Raw genomic sequence first — 24,917 nt, forward strand, 5'->3', positions numbered from 1 at the left:
GAGAGGCCAACTAAAAATTATCTTAATGGTAATTCTAGTTGAACACATTCATATTATGAGTGAGGAAACTGAGATTTTGTTTATTAAAAAGCACCCTATTAAAACCTGGAAAGGTAGGTCTGAATTGGCTTTTCTAGTCACTATATACACTAAGTAGCTCTTTGGGGCACCTGGGTGGCTCAACCGGTTGAGCCTCCGACTTCTGCTCAGGTCATGATCTCACGGTGTGTGAGTTCGAGCCCCGCATCAGGCTCTGTGCTGACAGCTCAGAGCCTGAAGCCTGCTTCGGATTCTGTGTCTCCCTCTCTCTCTGCCCCTCCCCTGCTCATGGTCTGTCTCTCTCTCTGTCAAAAATAAATAAACATTAAAAAAAAAATACACTACGTACCTCTTTGGAATTAATAACTGAGAAGAAATAAATATTATATGATAATTTAGTGCAAAGAAAAGGCAAAAAGAAGTAAACTGATATAAGGCCTGCTTCATTTGTTATATTTAGCGTACAAAATGGAAAAAGTTCAGGGTGCCTGGGTGGCTCAGTCGGTTAAGTTTCTGACTTTCGCTCAGGTCATGATCTTGCAATTCATGAGTTTGAGCCCCTCGTTGGGTTCTGTGCTGACAGCTCAGAGCCTGGAGCCTGGAGCCTGCTTCGGATTCTGTGTCTCCCTCTCTCTCTACCTCTTGCCTGCTCACACTCTGTCACTTTCTATCTCAAAGATAAACATTAAAAATTTTTTTTTTCAAAATGAAAATAGGACTGTGAACATCAAAGTCTTTGCTCGTCTTGAAATGCCAGGCCATGCCTCTTTCCTGATCGCCATGTATTTAATGACCATTTCTTGCTTCTCTATTGGAGCTGAGATCACCAGTTCAGATGCCTTCAGGTGTTATTAGGTTCACAAGATAAATGAAGTGGACCAGACAGTGCCACAGGGACTGAAGGTGCTGGACTGTGGTGAGCTAGGGGTGTTGAAAGAGTTTAGCAGTTTCCTAGTCCAGCTGATTTCTGTAGGGTGAACATGAAGGGGCCCAGTGTTGTCCAGTTTTTAAAGAAAACTTGAAAATCTCAGATTTTTATGTGAGCTTTCTGATTTCTACTTGTTGGCACCTACCTGAAATTTTCCATAAACATTTTATGAATATTTAAAAAAACTCCTTGGGCCTCAGGTAACCCACAGCTTTCTGGTTTTCAACCTTTGCTTTAATGATTTCCAGTGCAAAGGCCATTCTTTCTTATACCTGTCTTGGTAGTTTTGTGAGTGTTTCTTTAAGGTACCTATAAAACAATTCCTACTAATGTCTTAATATAATGCATGGGCTCCTGTTAGGAAAAGAGAACACATAACCTTATAGAAATACAGCAGAGGAGCTCTCTGGAAGAAGAATTTCCAGGTGGAACTTCTTCCCCTTGGAATTCTCTCTCCTTGATGCCTCATGTCCCCATTATGTTTGACCTTTTACCATTACACTGCTCTCCTTTCAAGGACTTCCCTAATTCTGTGCAAAAAGTCTCTTCCTATCCTTAGACACAAGTGAAGTAGGAGCTCTATGGTTTTAAAAGAAATTCACTAAATATTCATGGAGAAAGTGAAATACCTACAGGAGAGACATAAATATTTGTTGCCTAAACACAGATTTTAAGCTAAACAATTATTATATCACATGTGATTATTTTCTACTCCACTCCATTTAAGTGTAAGAAATGTCACATTGTGTTGCTTATCATCATCATCATCATTGCTAAATCTGGCTCTAAGCCCCCCCCCCCCATCTCACTGTGTGGTAGAACAATAAATCCACAGGTGTTACAAAGGTCCCAGAATATATGGGGAAGACTATCTGGTCTATGTCTATCACTGCTGACGTAATTCATGAGAAGCTCAAAAATTTCCCTTCAGGAAGGGTTTATTGGGTATGATCTAGATGGAAGGAACCAGATGACCTGAATTGAAACTGGGCTTATGTAGCAAACATACTGGTTTTACTTAGATTGTGTATTTGTTTGGCAGTTGGGTTGAGGGTGGCACTGATGGAAATTATAGAAAGGGAGACTGAAACTCTAACTGCTGCTTGGCACAAAATGTATATGATGGTCCATTTGATTTTCTGGAAGGTATGCGCATCTGGGAACCTTGCTGAGACTGGCAACTTTGGGGGACCAAGTCTAACCTTCTCCAGGTGTGGTCTTTCTAGAGGAGCTGAAAGGGGACTTGGGGTGTAGTCTTCCTGGAATCGGCAGCCTTTGCCCTTCCTCATCCTGGGGGAAGCTATTTAAACTCTAGACTTCTACCTCTACACTCTCTTAGTCTCTAAAGTCTTTTCCTTCTCTTAGGACAGTAGGGTTCTTCTCAAAAGTTGTGATGTGGGAGTGAGGAAAGTACCCCTCACCACACTTTTATCCTCCCCTCCAGTTCAGATCCCTTCTTCTTGGTGGAGCTGAGTAGAGAAGGCTAGGTGGGCAGAGCTGTCACTCAATATTCCAGACATACCAAAGACAAAACTCTGAGAGGGCAATGATCAGTATTCACTAATACTTCTTTGGCCTGCTTTCCCTCTTTGTTGCTTGCCTTTTCCTATTTGAAAAGCAGTCTCAAGGAAGTTGTATGTTCTTTGGAAGCAAAAGACTCAGAGTTAATTCTCCTGCACACGAGGAAAGTTCTCCCCTCCCATACTGATTGAGAAACATGTTCTGTCCATAGAATTGCACACTATAGTGACCAAAGTGTCCCTTTCTTGCACATAAGAGTTGTTTTTATGGCTTTTTAATGCAATTCAAGATGCCCTGAAAGGTGTCAAATAAGTTCTGAAAAGGGGAAGGGTGATAGAGTGACCTCACAATTCTTATTGTTTCCATGTTGTTTTGTACTAAAAAGGAACACAAATGTATACCTGAATAAACTGAGGAAGTAGGAAGACCAGAGGAGACAAAACACCTCTTCACCTTTTCACTTTTAAACATGCTAATAGTGAGCCAGATGTCATCAACATGAAGAACAATATTGATAATTAATAATAGCTTATTTTTTTAAGAGTTTGATTTTAAGTAATGTCTACACCCAAAACTCAAACTCACAACCCTGACATCAAGAGTCATATGCTCCACCAACTGAGCCAGTCAGGCCCTTCTATAATAGCTTATTCTTGATGGAACTTTACAGCTTAAAAACAACAAAGTTCCATTGTGGTTTTGAATTCTCTCCCTCTTCTGTGAGGTAGCCATTGTTTTATATATTCATTTTACCTTTGAGGTACCTGAGACTCAGAGACACTGTTGGTTTTGTTGTTGTTCTTGAAAGTAAAACTAAGTTGAAGAGGGCATCTTTTGGGATGAGCACTGGGTGTTGTATGGAAACCAATTTGACAATAAATTTCATATATTAAAAAAAAAAGAAAGTAAAACTAGTCATTTGAGTCACCTACCCCCCCACACACAAACATCAAATATCATATTAAATAGTAAGATGGCAAATAAAGTGATCAATTCATCTTAGGTTCATTATAATTAGCATATTGACTTTACTGAGATTTATGAAAACTAATTCTATTTTTTTGTTCAGCATAGATAATTTGTGATATATTAGAACCTCAGTATAATAAATATGCATAGTATGTCGACACCCATTTGAAAATGCTCATATTATAATTTTAAATTATAAAGGTTTACAGTTGTTATATCTTTGTTTTTATTGAATGTTGCTCCTATCTATGATTTGATAATGAGTCTTTGTTGAAAAGCACAATCCCCAATAATATCACTGTTCCCATGGGAAAATGATACTTTATGACCTGGTTTCTAGAACACGTTATGGTGAAAAGCACAGAATAAATATATCACACATATAAATTCAGAAGGCTTTTTGTTTCTACTTAAAGAATTAGAATTGCAGGCTGCCTTGATTCCATTTTGTTTTTAATCAAGTATCATATTTATCATCTTTGATCTTTTGATCTGTTATGGCCTACTATTTTGGGAGCTTTTGCCATTGCTTTGGATTTTGGAAATTTAAGAGTCAACATGACCCTTACAGGATAAAATATTTACAAAATTAGAAACAAAGCAGGGCAAAGTATGAAGGTGAGTGTTATTAGATGAGAAGTACCATAAAGGCACTAATTCAGTGGTATAGGAAGTTCTGGGTTGCTAGAACATATTCAGCTTAGGTGTTGGTGTTCGGTGTTGGGAAAAGCTTCATGGAAAAGTTAGCTTTGGAACATCAGAGATTTGTAGTTGTGATAATGAGATTATTGAAACATTCCTTTTTTTTTTCTTTTCTTTTTTTTTTTTTTAAAGATACTGGCTCCTGTTTTCTTTTTAATTTTTTTTTTTTTAACATTTATTTATTGTTGAGAGACAGAGACAGAGTGTGAGCAGGGAAGGGACAGAGAGAGAGGGAGACACAGAATCTGAAGCGAGTTCCAGGCTCTGGGCTGTCAGCACAGAGCCCATTGTGGGGCTCGAACTGACAAACCGTGAGATCATGACCGGAGCTGAAGTCAGACGCTTAACCAACTGAGCCACCCAGGTGCCCCTGAAACATTCCGAATTTAGGGATCTTAAGAATACTGGTTTGCTATCACAAGGTGTTTTGGTGAAAGACTGTAATCTGGTTTAACTGATATACAGGGCATATGAAAGCCGTTGTGACAGTTGCAGATAGAAAGATGTGTTGATGACAGATTGTGAAGAGAGTTTTCATTATTGAATTAAGTACTATGGGCTTTTATCTGTGAGCAATGCAGAACCATTGGCATCTTCTGACCAGATAGTGATATACTCTAATCCATAGGTTAGGACTATCCAGATGATAGCACTATGATTAATGAATTGGAATGGGGGAATACTGGAAAAAGGAAGCTAAATTAGAAAGGCAAAAGGTAATGAGGCCTATGCTAGGATATTGATAATGGGAACAGAGACAAGAAGAAGGATATGAAAGACTTTCTGAAGGCAGAGTTGACTGATTTGACAGCTTTATTTGGGCATGAGAGGTGGGTGAGCATGAGGAACCAAAAATAAGTAGTAGCTTCAAGTTTGTTTGCTAGAAGATAGTATTGATTTGAAAAGAAATAAGGAAATCAGAAGGGGGAGCTGATTTAGGTTAGAGGTGGTGGTACAATATATGAGTGAAAATGTTCAGACATTTGGAATTGTGGGCCTTAGGCCTCGGAGTCAATCCCACTGAAATAATAGTAAGAGTCATAGAACTGGACAAGTCTTCTGAGGGAAGTTTTGATGAAAGAGGAGGAGAAGAAAAAGAACAGGCGAGTGTACCCAAACTACACCTACTATAAGGGCTGTACACCTCTTTCACATTGAGAACCATGGCTACCTACATGGCTACCTACATGGCATACCTACAATATGTATGTATCCCTGTATATATTTCCAAGATTTTCCCGGTAGTACCATCATTCTCAGTCATTTACATTCAAATGTATTTTGGAGTGGGAAAAAAAAAGAGGGTAGGAAATTAACAGGTGCTTCTCAGGCATTGCGCTTATTTAGGGTACACCCATGGGAATGTGTTGACCTTGGACACTTTATCCATTAGATATATTATGACAGAAAGTAAGTGTTGTAGGCAGTCTGAAATGTACAGGGAACATGAGATGATTGGGGAGAGAATAAGCAGGGCGACCAATGATCAGAGGTGGCTGTATATATCATTTGGAAGGTGAAACAGAGTACTATCAGTAGAATAATGACAGTGTGAAGCTGAAGTGATAATTTGCAAAAAGAATTTAGTAAGAGGTCATTGCTGTTGGTAGTAGCCACATACTTACTGAATAAATTTCACTGGGTATACATTGTACTTAAAGTGATAATGCCCCCTTTAAGTTGTCGGAGCAAATTATTTTAATGATAACTTATTAACAGAAATGTTTTTGTTTTGTGTTTGTGATCTTGAAAGCAAGGCCATTAAAATTAATAAGATAAGTTGCTCTCTGTTTTTGATTCTGTTCTTCTAACCTTTACCTTGAATAAATCATTTCTCTTATGTGTAAAATGATTTAGGTGATTTAAATATGCTGGGTATTTGAATTGTGATTTATCTTCAGGATTTCTCAATTGAGCCAACATTAAAAAATGTAAAAGGTATAAGGTATGATATGATTTACCTGCCAAAGAGTTTTAGCCTCTAACAGGGATATTCACATTTCTTAAAAACAACAACTGTCCAGAATGTTAATGATTTGTTATAATCTGACTCCTGGTGAAAATACGGGTACTACAGTCAGTGGATTGTATCAAACTTCAATAGTATAGAAAGCTAAGCAGCATGATGTAACTTTGTTAAATGTTGACAAATTGTACATGGAAGAAGAGGTCTGTCCTATGTAATTTTCACTTGGTCAGTATCTTTGCTTCATTTTTAGGGTCCTGAACCTTTAAAAAAAGTTTTTATTTTGTGATTTAAAAATTAACCTTTTTTGGGTGCGCCTGGGTGGCTCAGTCAGTTGAGCATCCGGCTTCGGCTCAGGTCATGATCTCACAGTTTGTGAGTTCGAGCCCCGCGTTGGGCTCTGTGCTGACAGCTTGGAGCCTGGAGCCTGTTTCTGATTCTGTGTCTCCCTCTCTCTGTTCCTCCCCTGCTCGTGCTCTGTCTCTCTCTCTCTCTCTCTCTCTCTCTCTCTCTCAAAAATAAATAAATAAATATTAAAAAAATTTTAAAAATTAACCTTTTTTGTTTTACATACTCACTCTAAACATACAGGTTTCGGGGTGCCTGGGTGGCTCAGTCGGTTAAGCGTCCGACTTGAGCTCAGGTCACGATCTCGCGGTCCGTGAGTTCGAGCCCCACGTCGGGCTCTGGGCTGATGGCTCAGAGCCTGGAGCCTGCTTCTGATTCTGTGTCTCCCTCTCTTGCTGCCCCTCCCCCATTCATGCTCTGTCTCTCTCTGTCTCAAAAATAAATAAACGTTAAAAAAAAAAAATTAACAACAACAACAACAAAACACATATAGGTTTTAACAGATAGATGTTATTTTTTAATATTTGCCAAAAAAGAAACATGCCATTGTAAACTTACTTTAAAAATAGAAAATTTGAGGGTTTTTTTTTTTTTTTGGTTTGCAATGACAGATATCTCTGAAAGTTTACTGTAAAGTATTCAAGTGTTAGTTCAGAATAAACTCTTTAAAATTTATTTTTAATTTACATATGGTAAAATTTACTTTTTTTTATACATTTGACAAGCAGGGCAGTTCTGTCACCCCCAGAAAACTCCCTCGTGCTGTTCCTTTGTAGTCAGACTTTTCTTCTTGACTCTTGTGACAACCACTGATGTGTTCTCTATCCCTATGGTTTTGCTTCTCTAGAATGTTGTATGAATGGACTCATACAGATGTAGCTGTTTCAGTGTAACTTTTTGCACTTAGCATAATACATTTGAGATTTATCCATGTTGTTGCATGTATCTGTAGTTTGTTCCTTTTTATTTACTGATCAGTATTTCATTGTATGCATGTTCCACAGTTTTTAGCCACTAGTTGAAGAACATTTATTTGCATCGTATTCAGTTTTTGGTGATTTGGAATAGAGCCACTATAAACATTCACAAATGATTTTTATGTCAACATAAGTCTTACTTCTCTTGGGCAAATACCTAAGAGTGGAATTAACTGCATATAGTAAGTGTATATTTACCTTTTAAGAAACTGCCAAACTGTTTTCCAAAGTGGCAGTACTGTTTTGCATTTGAGTTCAGGTTTCTCTGCATACTAACCAGCACTTGGTATTGTTAGTCTTTTGGTTTTAATTTTAGTCATTCTACAGGGTCCATATTAGTATCACGTCGTGGTTTAACTTGAATTCCCCTAATGACTAATGATGTAGAGCATCTTTTTATGTGCTTATTTACCATCCTCATATCTTCTTTGCTGAATTGTCTTTTCAAATATTTAGTCCATTTTTAAAATTGGGTTGTTTGTTTTCATATTGTTGAGGTCTGAAGATTCTTTATATAATCTGGATATAAGTTCTTTGGCAGACAGGTGATTTGCAAATGCTTTGCTCCAGTCTGTGGCATATTTTAAATTCTTTTAAAGCGTCTTAAGCAGGGGGACCTGGGTGGCTCAGTCAGTTAAGCATCTGACTCTGGATTTCTGCTCAGGTCATGATCTCACAGTTTGTGAGTTCGAGCCCTGTGTAGGGCTCTGCACTGACAGCGCGAAGCCTGCTTGGGATTCTCTTTCCCTCCCTCTTTGCCCCTTCCCCGCTCATGTATAAGCATTTTCTCTCTCAAAATAAATAAATAAACTTAAAAAAAAGTGTCTTATGCAAAGCAAAATGTGTCTTTATAGGGCAATTTTTTTTTTTAATTTTGATGAAGTCCAGTTTATAAGTTTTTTATGGATAGTGCTTTTGGTGTTATATCTAAGAACTCTGCCTAGCTAAAAGTCACAAAATTTTTTGCATCTATTTTCCCTAATGTGTTATAGTTGTACATTTACACTGAAGTCTGTAGCCCATCTTGAGTTAATTTTTGTGTAAGATGTGAGGTATATGTCTAGGTCCTTTTTTTTTGCGTATAGATTTGTACAAAGTAGATGATCTTTTCTCTATTGAACTGCCTTTGCATCTATGTCAAAATTAATTGATCATAGTATTTATGATATGGTTATATTTCTGGACTCTCTATTCTTTATTGATCTATGTGTCTATCCTTTTGCTAAATACCACACAATGTCCTTATCATAGCTTTATAGTAGAATTAGCTTTCAACCATCTCTGGCAGAAAGAAACAAGTTCTCTGCAGCACACTAGTCAAATTCCTTTTCAATTTTCTTCCAAACAAATAGATTATTCCTACTATCTTCATTCAGTTTACATATTCATTATAAATTCAGCGTGGGCTGTGGTCATACTTCTTATATCCCTTTCCTAGATAGAGAAAAAGCTGTGGACTATGGTATTCAATTATAGCATTCTCTGCATCACCATCAAACTGCAAATTTTTAAAAAGAACCATTTTCTATGCTGCTCATCTACAGAAGTTCCCCTGATGGGCTTCCCCTCCTCTTACAAACCCACCACCCAGCCTGAGCTGCCTGGACACCCTAACCCCCATTGACAGCCAGCTTCCTGTCTGGTGGAGTGGCGGTTGGTAGCAACCAGCTGTCATGATTCATCCCATTTAAGATTTCTGCCTTTTGAGAAGTGACATTAATAGAGCCAGGCTGAATGATGTCTGATTGAGAGAATTTTATGAAAGAGGTTTGATTTCTGGTGCCTCAGCAATTGAACTTTTTATTTTTTAACAGGTACCTTCCAGTTTCCAGAGTATGTATGAGCTCAGTTAGATAGATAAATGTTTTCATCAAGTGTTTGAACCAGCTGTTAGTTCTTCCTGAAAAACAAACAGGCATGGAAACTTCTGTAAAAAAGTTATTGCATTACCAATTCTTTAATAGTTACATAAGCTTTTAGACTTCTGATATTCTCCAAAAGGCAAAAAATTCTCTGCCCAAGGTCTTGTTACATTTTGGATTTGGTGAAAGAATTCTCAGGTGCCTAAGGGATAACCTCACATACCATGAGGACATGGCTTTTCTCTTGGAATTGGCTTCTCTTGAAGCCAATTTCATGCCTTCACATTTTTGGGGGGTCATTTTGTCAGTTCTTAAGAACTTCATCTTAAGATGAACTTAAGAATATTATTTAAAAGCAGAATATTTGTTAGGAGGTTGAAGAAACTTGCAACCATAGGGACAAGTTTTTGTGCTAGTTGATCAGTAAATACACTGAAAAGAACAATAAAAGAAAAATAAATGGCAAAATACTGATAAGGGAAAAGTACACTAGCTTTTATGAGTTACCTAAATTAACATTATCCTCACTTTTGGGAATATGAGAGAACATGATAATGAAAGAGAAAGACAGTGATTAATTTGGGGAGGTAACAATTCTGGTACCAGTTGTGTGCAGGGAGTGGGAAAGAGAGCCTGTTACTGCAGCCTTGTACAGGGTGCTCAGATTTCTGTAGCAGTGCTGTATTGCATCTATACTATATGCTGAATCATGCACCTAAATATGAAAAGTCAAATTGTGGCTGGAATTTTTCTAGTACTAACAAGTACTGGTTTTCTATAGCCAGTCAAAGTTATGCTAGAAGTAGAACATTTTATAACATTTGGTAGTAACAAGTGATTTTTAGCTTTGGATCGGTGATACCCTAGGGCAGAAGTTACCAAACTTTAGTGTACTAAAGAATCCCCTGGGGAACTTGTTAAAACTTAAGGTCCCTGGGCTCTAGCCCTCAAAGGTTTGATTTAGTAGGTCTGGGGAGTGGTCAAGAATCTGCATTTTAACAACAACCTCACTCCATTTGGTACTCTGAGTCATCTCTCAAGAAGTTGCAAAATTCCCCTAGGAAAAAGTATTGTCCCTCAACTGAATTTTTAAAATACTATTTCACTTAGCATAGTAGGTGTTGTGAAACTTAATGACTGAGTGTCAGAGTTCCAAAGAGGTTAGCACTAACTAGTTTAGATTCCCCAGGTGTGAACTAAGATATAACATGCAATGAACAGTGTACACAGACTTAAGTTAGATTTCTTTCAATTAGAAATTATTAGTTACACAATTTCCATTTCCAGGTCATCTGTGCCTCCACAGATAGTATTAGATAAGGGAGGTAGACCAGGAATAGATACCTAGGGAATTTCACAAGGTTCTTTATAATCATTTACTGCCTACTGTGCCCTTAATGATGTTAGTCAGGATCCCATTAAATTAACTGTGAATATACTAATTGGTCCCTTGACGTTAGCTAGGGGGTATCAAATTCTGTGGCTTCACCCCATTCTGGTCATATAGGAGACAATGTAGAAATTGTTGCCTGTGTAAGGGTTCTTTTCTTTCTGGGGACAAGGCATCTGTGGGCCAAGAGAGATTTCTTAAAACATAGCAGGCATCCCTAGAGAATCTTCCTCTAATTCAGACAGGCACCTATGACCTACTTTTAAAAGTAATTTGAAAATCCCATCAAACATAAGCAATCAAAATTCAGATTCTCTATCAGTATTCTGTAGACCTAGCATGGCATCATTTCCATCTGTCCATACCAATGGCTTAAATATATTTTGGACAGGGCTTTCTTCTGTCTTTGTAGCTAAAACAGAGCATTTCTAGTTTGTGGATTCAAAGCAAGTATACAAACAAATACAATATGATGTAAATTGTTTTTTTCTGTACATGAGAAGGGAATCAAATTTGCTAACTTGGTATTGCAGTTGCAGAATTAAAACATCTAAGCCAGAGCTTATTTCTCCTTATTTGAAGCCTGGAGTTTGGGTTTATAAATGTAACTAGCTTATGTGAACCTTTTTTAACTTTTCAAACCAAAACTGACAAGACAGAGTGTTTCACAGAAGCTTCCAGAGTTGGAAGGTACTTTAAAGAACATCCAGTCCCATCTCTTACCTAATTTTTGAAACTTATGTTGCTTGTACTTTAACTCTCGCACTAAATTGTTAGCTTCTTAAGGGGAAGTTTCCTACTCATATGCATTTCTAATCACCCTGAGATTGTTCAGCTTCTTGAGGAGGAAGGCTTCATTTTGCACAGTTGGCCTAAATAAATATTTGTGAATTTGATCAATAAATTGGCAGATGGGTTTTTTTCATTCCCTATTTTCCTATTGCACAGGTTTGGCTGCCACATTTGCTCAGTTTAGATCCTTGCCCTGTCTCTTGCCAGGTGTATGACCTTTGACAAGTTACTTAACCTCTCTGTACTTTAGTTTTCTGTAAAATGGCCTTCGATAAATGATAGCATGTTCCTGATTACTACCAGCAGAACTTGCTGTCTGAATTTTAATCATTTCAGGGTATGTTCTGCCTAGAAAATATAGTGGGAATACAGAAGTTACCTGAAAGCTGTTGAAAGTATGAAAAATTAAGAGTTACAATTATTTAGTATGTACATACTGGATACACTTTATTAGGATAAATTCCTCATGATTGTAAGTCAAGTCACAACTGTAATAAGGAGTTTTTAGGCTGCTTCAACTCACCTTCCTACAACATAATATGGAAATCACTGGTTTAAAAAACAAACAAACTTCATGATTCAGTTAACAAAGTCAAGATATGTAGGCTCATGTAGAGCAGAGGAGCAAATTAATTGGGTGTTTAGAGTCTGATATGTTGTAATGAATTGGGTTATCAGGTGGTGACTTAATTAGGCTATTGAATGAATTAACACCCCTGAAATGTGGGAAATTCGCACTTAGCTTTCTCACTTCTGTCAGGGGCCTGGTGGCAGTATCCAAAAGATCAAGATACATTTCTGAAAAAAATCCAGGTGGTTCATATTACAGAATAGCAAGTATCAGAGGCATTAGGGCCCTACCATGTAATGGTGATAATGCCCCTATAATATTCACTATGGACAAACTGGGAAAATACAGAGAAATAGAAAGAAGAAGAAAACTAGAAGAAAATTAAAACCACCAGTAATCTCATGCCCTAAGACAACAATTACTGAGAACTTTATATTGAGGAGGGCACCTGTTAGGATGAGCACTGGGTGTTGTATGGAAACCAGTTTGACAATAAATTTCATATTAAAAAAAAACTTTATATACTAGCTCTTCCTAGCCACAATTGTATTTATTTATGAGATTCAAACAGATCATTCTACAAATAAAATTTTGTATTTATCCCATTAAACAAACTCACTGAGAGCATATTTCCAGAAAAAAATACTCTTTAAATTTTGCTTTATCTTTAGTTATATATGAGATATACTCAATAATATTATTAGTTCAAGATAAAAGATTTAAGTAAAAGGAAGATTGATACTGCCCAGAGTAGAGAAAGAAGAAAATGAAGAGTAACGTGTTTTATTACTGAATATGACTTTTTTATTTATTAATATACTATTTATGGAAATAGTGCTTCAGAGGAAAGTGGTTTAAGTTCACTAGTGACCTTTTAGGGAGTGGCTCAATAAGTAATAATTCTATGAATGGATTAAGGGAGAGTTTAACATATAGCAACTATAAATATAGTCCTTAAATCCTTAAATCATTTCTCTTTCTCTCTCCCTAAACTTATTCCAAAGCCCCACTTTTTTTTCCCTATTCTGCCACTTAGGAACTTTAATTTTTAAAAGCATAGAAAGTGTTACAGTTGGTCATATCTTTGATTTTAAAATGTAGAAAATATGGAAGCATACCTGGGTAATAGTATAAATACAAAGAATTAGGAGATATGTGCTTACATTCTCGGCATTGGCTTATTTCCATGGTGGAAAGTCTCCTTTAAAGAGAGAGACAGGAAAACATGTTGGTGAGGGATTCCTGGAGCCATCTTACAATAAAGGCTGTTTTGGTACCCGTTAGAGTTCACCACTGGGCCCATGCATCTGCCATGCAGATGCTGGCAGTTCATCTTTTGATTCCCAATGACCTCTGCAGTACTGACTACATGATTTTCCAGGCCTAATGCAAAGTGAAAATATATGGAGTCCCTCCTTCAAAAGACAATAAAATTAAAATATAAAGCTTTTTCCTTTCTTCCACTGTCTTTTTCTCTATCTGTAATGATGTTTTTATTTGTTATTTAGTGTTTCATGTCCTTAGGCATGGGGACACTCACCCAGCAAATGCAGATTCTCACAGAGTCCCATTCTGTACCTAAGCATACATACCACCCATTCACTTCTTGGATTCCCCCCCACCAGCCACTGGACTGGCCTATGTCCTGGCAAGAGGTAGGGAAGTCATGCCAAGTATCTCCCCTTCCCCTAGGCATGCCACCTGTGGGAACCCATGGTGGATGGGGGACCTCTGAAGGTAGTACAATCTCCATGCTGGAACATGCTGGGTACCTGGATCAGCAGTAGATGAGAGACTTATCTTCCACTTATAAGATGATCACCCCATGGTGCTGTCAGTCTGGGATGTGGATGACTGTCATCAAAACTCCCTGAGTTGTCTCAGGGAGCAAGAAGGCCCATCTGTTTGTGCCCAGAGGGACTGGAGACCAGCAGCACTACTGGATGAGGACCTGGAGGAGTAGGGTCCTGAAGTGCCAGGGCAGCTGAGAACCCATCCCTATAAGGTGGGGAAGTATGATGGTTGGTAAGCTGAGGCTCCAAGCTCTCAGTGCATGCTCTTTAGTCTCTTAGGACTTCACTTAGAAAATTCAAACTCATAGATAAAATTATTATTTAAAAAAAAATTATTTTGAGAGAGAGAGAGAGAGAAAGCCCACAAGTTGGGGAGGGGGAGAGAGAAGGAGAGACAGAATCCCAAGCAGCCTCCTCACCATCAGTGCAGAGCTTGGCTCAAACTCATGAACTGTGAGATCATGACCTGAGCCAAGATCAAGAGTTTGACACTTAACTGACTGTGCCACCCAGGCACCCCTCAAAGATAAAATTATTAAGTATTTCAAGGCAGAGTATTAACCTCATGTTGGAGGAAGGTCTTCTAAGCTAATACCCTATGTGGCTGAAATGGCTGCATACCAATGAAGCAAACAGACCGTGAGCTTCTGGAATAACCTTTCTGACACTACTTGAATATCACTTTTATTTCTTATATATCAATGCTTCTAGATTTTAATGTGCATGTGAATAATATGCGAGGTTCTTGTTAAAATGTGGATCCTAATTTAGCAGGTCTGGGGCCTGAGATTCTGCATTTCAGACAAGTTCCCAGTGGATGCCATAGCTGGTCTAGGAACCACCTTTCTACACCTGCCTCCTTTAAAAATATTTTATTTGGAAATTATTATAGACTTACAAGAAGTTACAAAAATTGTAGACTCCTGTATACTATTCTCTTAACTCCCAATGGTGACATCTTATATGTAACACAAATACAATATGTGATATGACTATAATATAATATCAAAACTAGGAAATTGACATTGGTACTGTAAGATAACAAAAACAATATAATTTAGTAACAAGTTTGATGTCTTTTTTCAAAGGAAAACCATTCATGGATTGAAGGAATACAGTGTCTCACAAACAGTGGAACATTGTTCCTGAGAGATTTGGGGTAAGAGCGAGTTTTATAGAATGTTACAAGAGGCAAATGGAAGCAGGGCATGGTTGACTAGGATGTTGGGGATTTCCTTGTAAGTCAAACAGCTTCTGTTTTCTAGAGTAAGGTAAGCTAGCTAAAGCAGAGTCTCTGGAGGATTGTCATTAGTGTATGTCAAGTTTCCTTGACAGGTGTTTCCTGTGAGAGTAGGCTGACTTAGGTGTACATTCGTGACATAGACTGGGTCACTGGGGTCTCCTCCCTTTTGTTGGTCCTGATATACAAATTTATTTTATCAGTACAGTATTGTTAATTAGACTATCGACCTGGTTCCACTTTTATCATTTTTTATTTGCATATATATTTGTGTGTGTCTGTGTGTGTCTGTGTCTGTACAGTTATAGGTAATATCATTCCATGTATAAATTTTTGTAACTACCACTGTGATCAGGATATGGAACTGATGAAGAAGAATTATTTTGTGGCCTCCCCCCACTTCCCTGAAGATGGCTATAATACATTGGGAATTCTCAATAATTCATACAATAACAATGCCTATTCTTTTCTCATAGTGAGAGTTGTCCCCAGAATCCAGCAAACCATGAGGTTGGCAGTTCTAAGTGTGCTGAAGCACTAAGGTGAGGTGAAGTTTTGGGGGCAAAAATGTTGGTCATTGGAGGGAAGTATAACATTCCTTGTCCTAGTGCCTTGCACTCATCCTGGAGGGTGCCTTGTATAAACAAAGTCAAATGCAAATTTTGGAGAGTCATTTTACTTAAAAGAGACATAAGGAAAATGGGAACCAGGTATACCCAGGAGATCTCTAGGATTCAGTGTGGGAATTGGTAAATATTAATTGATAATGACAAAGTAAGATGTTCATCATTATACTGTTCAGTGAACTTGGTAATTGCTTTATCTGTGCATTAGACAGACTTCAAACTTCACACATCTTTATGATAATAAGCCTACTTCATAATGCCACTGAAAATAAGACTTGTTAACTATCACATGCCTTGTAAATGGAAAAATATATCAGATTTTGGTAAATATGACTCATAATTATCAACTTCTCTTTTTATTTTGGTGGTATTGCCTGGTGGTTAAAGACATTATTCTTATCAACTGTGTGACTTTGGCCAAGTGACTTAACATTTCTATGGCCCAGTTTTCTTATGTCTAAGTTGGAGATGAGTGTAGGACCTATCACGTAGGGTTGTTGCACAGGTAAAGCACATGCGACAGTGCCTTGCAGAGTGTAAACACTCAGTATCAATTAATGGTATTATTATTATTAGGACTAGGTCAGCCTTGAATACCTTCTACTAACAATTGTCTAAGATTTTGCTTCTTTATATCCAAACCACTGACCTCAACAACTTTTTTATATTGAACGTGTGTAGATTTTTAAGGTTAGAGGTTCTTTTATTTTTGGGACAGAGAGAGACAGAGCATGAACGGGGGATGGGGCAGAGAGAGAGGGAGACACAGAATCGGAAACAGGCTCCAGGCTCTGAGCCATCAGCCCAGAGCCCGACGCGGGGCTCGAACTCACAGACCGCGAGATCGTGACCTGGCTGAAGTCGGACGCTTAACCGACTGCGCCACCCAGGCGCCCCGGTTAGAGGTTCTTTTAAATATAACCACTCACTGTACAGACGAAAGTTAAAACTATAGGCTCTGGGTTCAAGTTCCAGCACTTACTAATTGCAGACTAATTGTGGGGCTTAGGCAAGGAACTTCCCTAAACCGTAGTCTCCTTATCTATAAACAGGGAGAGTGTAACAGTATTTACCCCATAAACTTGTTGTAAAGATTAAATGAAATAATCTATATAAAGTGCTTGGCATGTAATTAGCAGGTTATTGATATTTGCTGTTATTTTTTTATTGATATCTGGTTTTCCCAGTAAGTGTACATGGCCCAGAGTTCATTGGGAGAGATGATGTTAAACCAAATATAAAAGAGCTTCTCTCCAGCCAAGTGATTGGTCACACCTTGAGGACATAGAAACTGGAGCTCCTAACAGTATAGATACCCATGTGTTACAGAGACCAAGAACTATTCCCTGATATCTATCCCTTTCTTTTTTTTAATAATTGAACTCTGCCCCTTGCCAGATTTAGGAGGTCACATCGCCAGTAGAGCCAGAAACCACACTTCCCCAGCCTGCATGTTTTTTGCCAGTGGAATGGGTACAGCTTCTGTGCTTCCTGACCAGTTACTCCCTAGTTCCTTGTGTCCCCCTTTCCTCTGCTGAGAATGTGATAGTGCATGGACAAGGTAGAGGACCAGCCTCCACCATGGAAGCCAGGCCGCACCCTGAGATTGATGGAGCAACAAGATTAATTTGATTCTCTGGACAACTTTATGGAGTAGACCTGCCTATGTCACATTGGCCTGCCTGTGTAGTATAGGGCTGTTAAATGAGAAAGAAGTAAATTTCTATCTTGTTGGCGCTACTGTATATTGGAGTCTCCTGGTTATAGCACTTTAGACTATATCTTAACTCATTTATCATGACCATCTCTAAAGATGTTGAATGATGGAAAATAGGCATTTTAATAAGATCCCCCAGTAACTGTGATGCCAGCAATCCAGGGACTAGCCTTTGAAAAACACACACTAATGTGCTCTAAAGATGTCACCATGTCTCTAAGCAAAATATAAGTTTTGGAAAGGGGTCTAGAATTTAGAAGATAGGAATAGCCCTTGTTAAAATTTTGTACTTGAACTGAAATTTGTTCAAGAATTCTGAATTAATATTCCACCTCATTTTATATTAGCAGTAGGATTACTTTTTAAGTTAAAAAATAGATTTATTAAGTTGAATACCTAAGTTGTTCTTTACATATTATTTGTAATGACCAGAAGAGTGAAAATACTTTGGTATTTCAGGCTATTTGTTGATTGTATAGCATGGATACAAGGAAGAGGTAATTCTACATATGTTGACTGAGGTACCCAAGATGTATTAAGCTAAAAATAAACAAATAAATATTGCAAAAAAAAAAGCACCAGACATAAAGAATACATGTGGTTTGACTCCATTTATTAAAAATCTGAAAATAAGAAACGTTATGCTGCTTACTATTGTGTGCTTAGGCAGTAAAATTAAAAAGAAAAACAAGAATTAAATACTCTGAAAGCCAGGAGAGTGGAAACCTTTGAGAGGGAGAGTGAAAGAGGGTGGTAATTAGGAGGAGTCTAGAGGAGAGCTTCCAAGGGGCTGGAAGTGTTTTATTTTTCTTGTAATTAATTAGTTAATTAATTAATTAATTTGAGAGAGCTCAAGTGCTTGCAAGGTGGAGAGAGGGACAGAGGGGGAGAGAGAGAATCTTAAGCAGGCTCCACGTTCAGCACAGAGCCCAATCCTGGATTCAATCCCATGACTCTGGGATCATGACTTGAGCTAAAATCAAGAGTTGGCCTCTCAGCCGACTGAGCCATCCAGGCACCCTGGTTTTTACTTTTTAATCTGGGTGGTGGTTGCAAGGGGGTTCACTTTGTTATTTTGCACATTTATCTATGTGTATATTAGATTTCACAATAAAAACCTTTTAAAGCATATTTCATAACTACATTAGGCATATATATATTCTCTATATCTTCATTTACATATGTTGTGTGTGTGTGTGTGTGTGTGTGTGTGTGCACGTATTCCTGTGTACTCATAGAAATTTCACAAAGGATACACGTACACACAAAAGAAAGAGCTATGGGTAATTGTTATTACCTTTGGGTAGTGGGAATGTGGGGTAGGGAACATTTTACTTTGCATTTTGCAATTTGCATTTTATTTACTTATATTTTCTTCATAATCATTTGTTACTTTAAAAAAAAATAATCCCTCAAATACTGTATGTGAACATAGATCATTTTATTTTACATGCCACTGTATTATTGGAATTTTGTTTATAATCATGTTACTTTAAAAATTCTTTCTCCAAATTTGCATATGTATACATATGTGTACATTGCATACACAGAGTAATACATGCTTGGAGAATTACAGCATGATACTTGTAAAACTCTTCACAGTGGTTACCTCTGAGGAGTACACCTGGGGATAATTAAGAGAAGGGAGACCTTTCACCTTTTACTTTATATAATTCTGGTTCATTTGAACATTTTCTTTTACAGTGAGTATGTGCTACTTTTAAATTCATAGTACACATAATAAAAAAAGTAAAATCTTAAAAAGAAAAAAATGGGGGCGGGGGACACCTGGCTGGTACGGTTGGTAGAGCATGGGACTCTTGATCTCAGGGTCATGAGTTCAAGCCCCACATTGGGGGTAGAGATTACATAAAAAATTAAACTAAAAAAATAAAATAAAATCTTAAATTTATAGCACACACCAAAGGTGATATATAGCATATTCCAGCATATTTTGTTTTTTAGGCATGGAGGGATAGAAAAAGGTCTACTTAAAAATGTGTCCAATTTGGGAAGAAGTCTCATCTTCAGGAAAAGATATCCTAGAATACAAACCTACATCCCTGCCCATCACACATATGCTAGAGCCTCTGATAATGGGCTAATTTGATGGAATCTTTGAAATTAAATCACAAAGACAGGATTCCTTAAAGGCAAACATGGCTCCTGGCCTGTGGAAAGTATTAGTTATTTGTAGAATTTTTTGGAGAACAATATCATTTAAACAATATTTCATCCACTAAGGTTTTACTACTTACTGATGCTTTTTTTTTTTTTTTTTTTTTTTTTATAACATGTTAGGTGTTTTTTAGTGAGAGGATTAAGAGGTGCAGAACATGATTGATGAGATGCAACTGGGTGATTTCTGGAAAAAAACTATTAGTGTTTTAGGCCAGTTAGTATTTTAGTCAGCTTTTTAAAAGCATAGGATACAGGAGTGCCTGAGTGGCTCAGTCGGTTAAGTGTCTGATTCTTGACCTTATCTCCAGGTCTTGATCTTAGGATCTTGAGTTCAGGGCCTGCATTGGGCTCTGCGCTGGGTATGGAGCCTACTTAAAAAAAAAAAAAAGCATAGAATGCTTTTAAATTGTTAATTTTAATTGTTAAATTAATTTTAAACTTAATTTTTAACAATTTTAAATTGTTAATTAACAGTGATACTTATCCTAATTGTTATAAAGCTCAGGGCAAATGATCTAAAATTCAATAGGAATGACTTAACCAACAAAAATTCACTCAAAGACTAAATGTATTATAGAGAAACAACACTCGTATTAATCAAAGCTCTGATACTGAACTTCATGAGTAACCTTATCTAGATAGATTCAACAGTTTGTTGCTGATAATTAGATAATGCCACGAATGATAATCAATAATAATGTTTTGTTGGTAAAAGAGGCAATCAAATACAGAGATGCAGAAGTGAGCTACTCACTGAAATAGAGCTTCTTTGGAATGATGTCCAACAGTGGTATAAAACTGTGCTGACTAAAACAGTAGCAACCAATTAACATGTGGCTACTAAACACTTGAAGTGTGGCTAGTCTCAGTTAAGATGTTGTGTGTCAAATGCACACCAGATTTGAAGAGTTAGTTTAAAAATGGATTATAAACTGTTAATAATAATATTAAAATGTTGATAGTGTCTTAATATTGATTACATGTTGAAATGTTAATAATTTGGATCTATTGGGATGAACAAAAATTATTAAATTTAGTTTCATCTGTTTGTTATTTTTTAATGTGGTTATTAAAATTTTTAAGTTGTCAATGTGGCTCCCATTTATAGCTCACTTTTGTTAGACGGTGCTGGTGTACAAGGTTTGAATTATAAATGAACCGAGAATCAGCATTTTCACTTCCCTTACGTTCCAGATAGGGATACTAATTCCAGAGAGGAAACACAAAGGCACAAACATGATTGGGCAGAAGCGAGGAATAGAGCTTCCATCTTTTGATTCTCTGTCTCCCTACACAGTTGGCTCCTAATGGAAAATTTGAGGACAGGGAATCAAACTCAGGACACCTACACATTAGAGATCATGTTTCTTTAACATGTGAAGAGCTAGACAATGATTAACAAACAAAAAACAAAACAAAACAAAACATTTCTAAGGACTTGGATTGAGAATAGAGGTTAGAAGACTAACATTCAATTTTACACATCTTTGTGTTACTTTTAAGACTTGGACATGTGTTACTATTAAGAAAGAAAGAAAAAAGGCTGGGATGGAGGGTGAAGCAGACAGATAAGGTTCAAAAGAAACCATAGTTTGAAATTCAAGTTTGGAGATACTTGAAGTGGCTTTTTCTACCATTATCTTTGTTCACATCTCTAGATGCCGTTGGTTAATTCTTTGTGTTCTCTTTGGGGTGGTTTACTTTTTACATTACTAAAGCAAAATCAACTGTTAGAAACTAATTTTTGAATTTGCAGCTGTAGCTTGAAAAACCTATGTTTTCCATACTTTTATAAGCACAGGCCGGTGAGAATGATTGGTGATTTTGTTTCAAGAGAATTCAAGCTCTCCCTTCTAAAGGGCACTTGCCAACAGACTAGTTGTTTCAGTTTGAAGCCATTTGCTACAATCATCCTTGAGATTTTTGCTCACGGCATCCAGAGCTATTATTTCTAAAGACAGATTCTTAGAACACAAGTTATTTCGCTTCAGAACATACACAGCCTCCTTACTGGAGCAGCTGTACTGAGTTTCTGAATGGAAGGATGATTTCCACAGTGTATTTTATAGCCACACACCATTCCCGAGCATAATCTAAAATACAGATTATGTTTATTTATACTCCTTTATTGTAGGAGAGAAAGACATACTTGGCTAGTCTGAGGGGTAATGTTTACAGCAGCATTTTCTATTTTTATGGCAGTTTCTTCAGGCCCCTGCATTGCTGACTTTCTTTCTAAACCCCAGAACTTGATTTAGTGTTCTCCTAGCCCAAGACCAGGATAAATGCAGGTTGCCTGTGCTTAACAGGACTCTTGGAGTATGTATGGGTGTGGGACAAATTCCTGTTTAACTTTTTGTCAATATTCTCATTTCCTCTTCTTATTTCATTACTTTCAAGCCTTTTAACCCCTGAAACAAAAGATAATCCTGTCCTGGAGGCTGATGGCCTCTTTTGTACCCACTTTTCTGAGGCAAGTGCAAGAATTCTAAAGGAACTTTGTGTTTTCACTGTTGAAATGTTTTTGTTTTAAAGTATAACGTATTTATTTTTTTAACTTAAAAAAATTAATTAATTGGTGACCCATCTCTTTTGATAACTATACCAAGTTCTTTATTTCAGATGTCTTTTCTATTTGTATTGTACACTAATTTCTTTGTTTTAATTAAAACATTATTAAAAATTTTTGAGTACAGTTGACACACACTGTTACATTAGTTTCAGGTGTACAACATGGTGATTCAGCATCTCTAGACATTATGCTCTACTCACTGCAAGTGTAGCTGCCGTCTGTCACCATACACTGTTATCATACCATTGCCTGTATTCCCTCTGCTGTACCTTTTATTTCTGTGACTTATTTATTCCATGACTGGAAGTCTGTATCTCCTGATCCACTTTACCCATTTTGCCCATCTCCCCTTTCCGCTGGTAAGTGTCAGTTTGAAGGGACTTTTTTTGTTTGATTTTTTGCAAGTTATTTACCAAACGCATTCTCGGATATCTGAACCCATCTAGAAGCTGAGTAGTCTCATTCTCTTGAATTCCAAACTCTGCATTCATTCATTTCATTTTTAGGCACCTACTATGTGACAGGGTAGGGTTATATCTGTTAGAAATAACCTTGGCACAGTGAAAAATACTGGACAGAGGCCCTTGGACCACTCCTCAGGACCTTTGGAGTGGGAGAAAGGGGGTGGAGAGGAAAAAAGTCGACGAGCTGGGATTTCTGAGTATTCTCACCTCCAGAAATAGTCAAATAGCACCTGCAAGCTTTCTCTGCCTCTGGATTGCTGCATGGGGCTTTAAATCACTGGGCTGAGCTCTCTTGACCTTTGCTCACTTGTCTCCACAGCTCCAGAAGCTGGGGCATTTACATATAACCCTTACCTGGGCCCTGGTCTCAGCTCTATCAAAACACCAGCTATTTGAATAGCCAGCAGTTGCTGCTGTTGGTCATTTACCTTGATGTGCAAAAAAGACAGGGCCTCTTTTTAGCATTAAGTGTTAACCATGCTTAAGAGAAGAAGTAGAGGTAGAGCTTCATTGCAGCTCCCTTTTAGAAATGGTTGTCCAATAATAGGGGTCCTCAGTCACACCAGTGGCATTACACAGTGACAGTTTCAGTGATATGTATGTACCTGGGTCCTGTCCTAGACCAATTAAATAAATTATGGGAATGGGACCTGAGGGTGAGTATTTTTGAAAAGCTCACCAGCTAATACACAGCCGATATTAAAAACCACTGGTATTGAAACTGTCAGGCCTTGAAAGGGACAGATGTGGGTATAAAATCCAGAATTTACCACTTACTAGTTGTAACTCTATGAGGCTCTCTGAGCCTCAGTTTCCTCATCTGTAAAATGAGGATGAAATTGTACCTTCCTTACAGGTAGCTATGTAGCACATAGAAGATACTCAATGAGTAGTGGTTACTGAATAAGGCTATCAGTATTCTGTCTGATATGATAGCCATTAGCCATATGTGACTATTTAAATTAAAATTAGACACAGTTAAAAACTTGCCCTTAAGTCCCATTAGCCACATTTCAAGGGCTCAACAGCCATATATAGCTAGTGGCTATCATACTGGGTAGCAGAAATGTCAAACATCTCCCTCATTGCAGAAAGTTCTTTAGATTGGAAAACACTCATTTATAACATCTGCTTCAGTAAGACCTAACTTTATTTAGAGAAACGTCATTTTAAACTCTTATGGAAAACCTTCTACATTTGTTTCTGTTAGGTAAACAGCAGGCCTTTTGGCTTGAGCAGAGAAGTGAAGGAAATCCAGGAACCACCTCTTCTATGGAGACTTTTTTCATGTTCCTATATACCTGTAAATGAGTTTACCTCAGGTAAACAAACAAGTGGGAACATCCAATCGATTGTTCAAATAATGATGTCTCCTCCCCTCCCCACCCCACTAGTTCGGAGGCCACGCTCACCAACCATTTAGTCCACTTTTGAAGTAGAACATTAACTTTTCCCTGCCCTGCTTTTTAGTACTACAGGCACTATCAGTGAAGCTGCAACTGGCGTGTGTGTGTGTGTGTGTGTGTGTGTGTGTGTGTGTGTGTGTGTATGTGTGTGTGTTGGAAAGTGGAAGAGGAAGGGGCAGTAGCCGGGAGAAAGAACTGGCATTGGGAAGGGAATATCTGTCAGTGGGAAAAGAAAGGCCATAGATAGGATGTATTTTATGATTTTATTATCAGAAATGGGTTTATTTCAGGTATTTTGATATCTCTTCTATTCTAAAAATTCTTTAGTGTCATTTTTATTTACCTACAGTAGGTAAGAGCACAGGCTCCGAAATCAAACTTCCTGTGTCCAAACCATACTCCATTATGAACTAGCTGAATGACCTTGCGCAGATTACTTAACCTTTCTAAGTCTGTTTTTCCATCTGCAAAATGAAGATAAAATATTAGTATCTACACCTCATAGTATTATTGCAAGAATTAAATGACAGAATATATGGAAAGTCTTTGGTATAGGACATAACCCCAGATAAGTGCTCAATGAATTAAAAAAATTATTTAGAGAAAGAATATTTTATTGTCAATAAGCAAATGATGTGATACTTTTAACTACAACAAGTATAAGCTAAATATATTCCTCATAAGAGTGTTAAATCTGTTTTAAAATCTATTTGTCATATCTTCTAGAACACGTAGGCTTCTTTTACAGTTTCTGTGTTACATAAATGTTCCACGTGTGCTACTGTACCTGTTTGGTTAAGCATAGGCCTAGCAGCTTGGGAAGTGTCAAAGTCTGAAGAACAAATGTATTGTT

At 37.5% G+C, this 24,917-nt stretch overlaps 1 long non-coding RNA gene across 10 annotated transcripts in view; it reads left to right on the forward strand.

Moving 5' to 3' along the window:
* The window catches only part of LOC111561730, a 414,779-nt gene that overhangs the window by 69,088 nt on the left and 320,774 nt on the right, over window positions 1-24,917 (forward strand). For all 10 annotated transcript variants that reach the window (XR_006583250.1, XR_006583244.1, XR_006583247.1 and 7 more), the window contains 2 exons: window positions 14,947-15,017; window positions 15,575-15,640. This is a non-coding gene — a long non-coding RNA (uncharacterized LOC111561730). The remainder of the gene's footprint in view (window positions 1-14,946; window positions 15,018-15,574; window positions 15,641-24,917) is intronic.

This window comes from Felis catus, chromosome A1, assembly GCF_018350175.1.
Source record: "Felis catus isolate Fca126 chromosome A1, F.catus_Fca126_mat1.0, whole genome shotgun sequence".
Lineage (NCBI taxonomy): Eukaryota > Metazoa > Chordata > Mammalia > Carnivora > Felidae > Felis > Felis catus.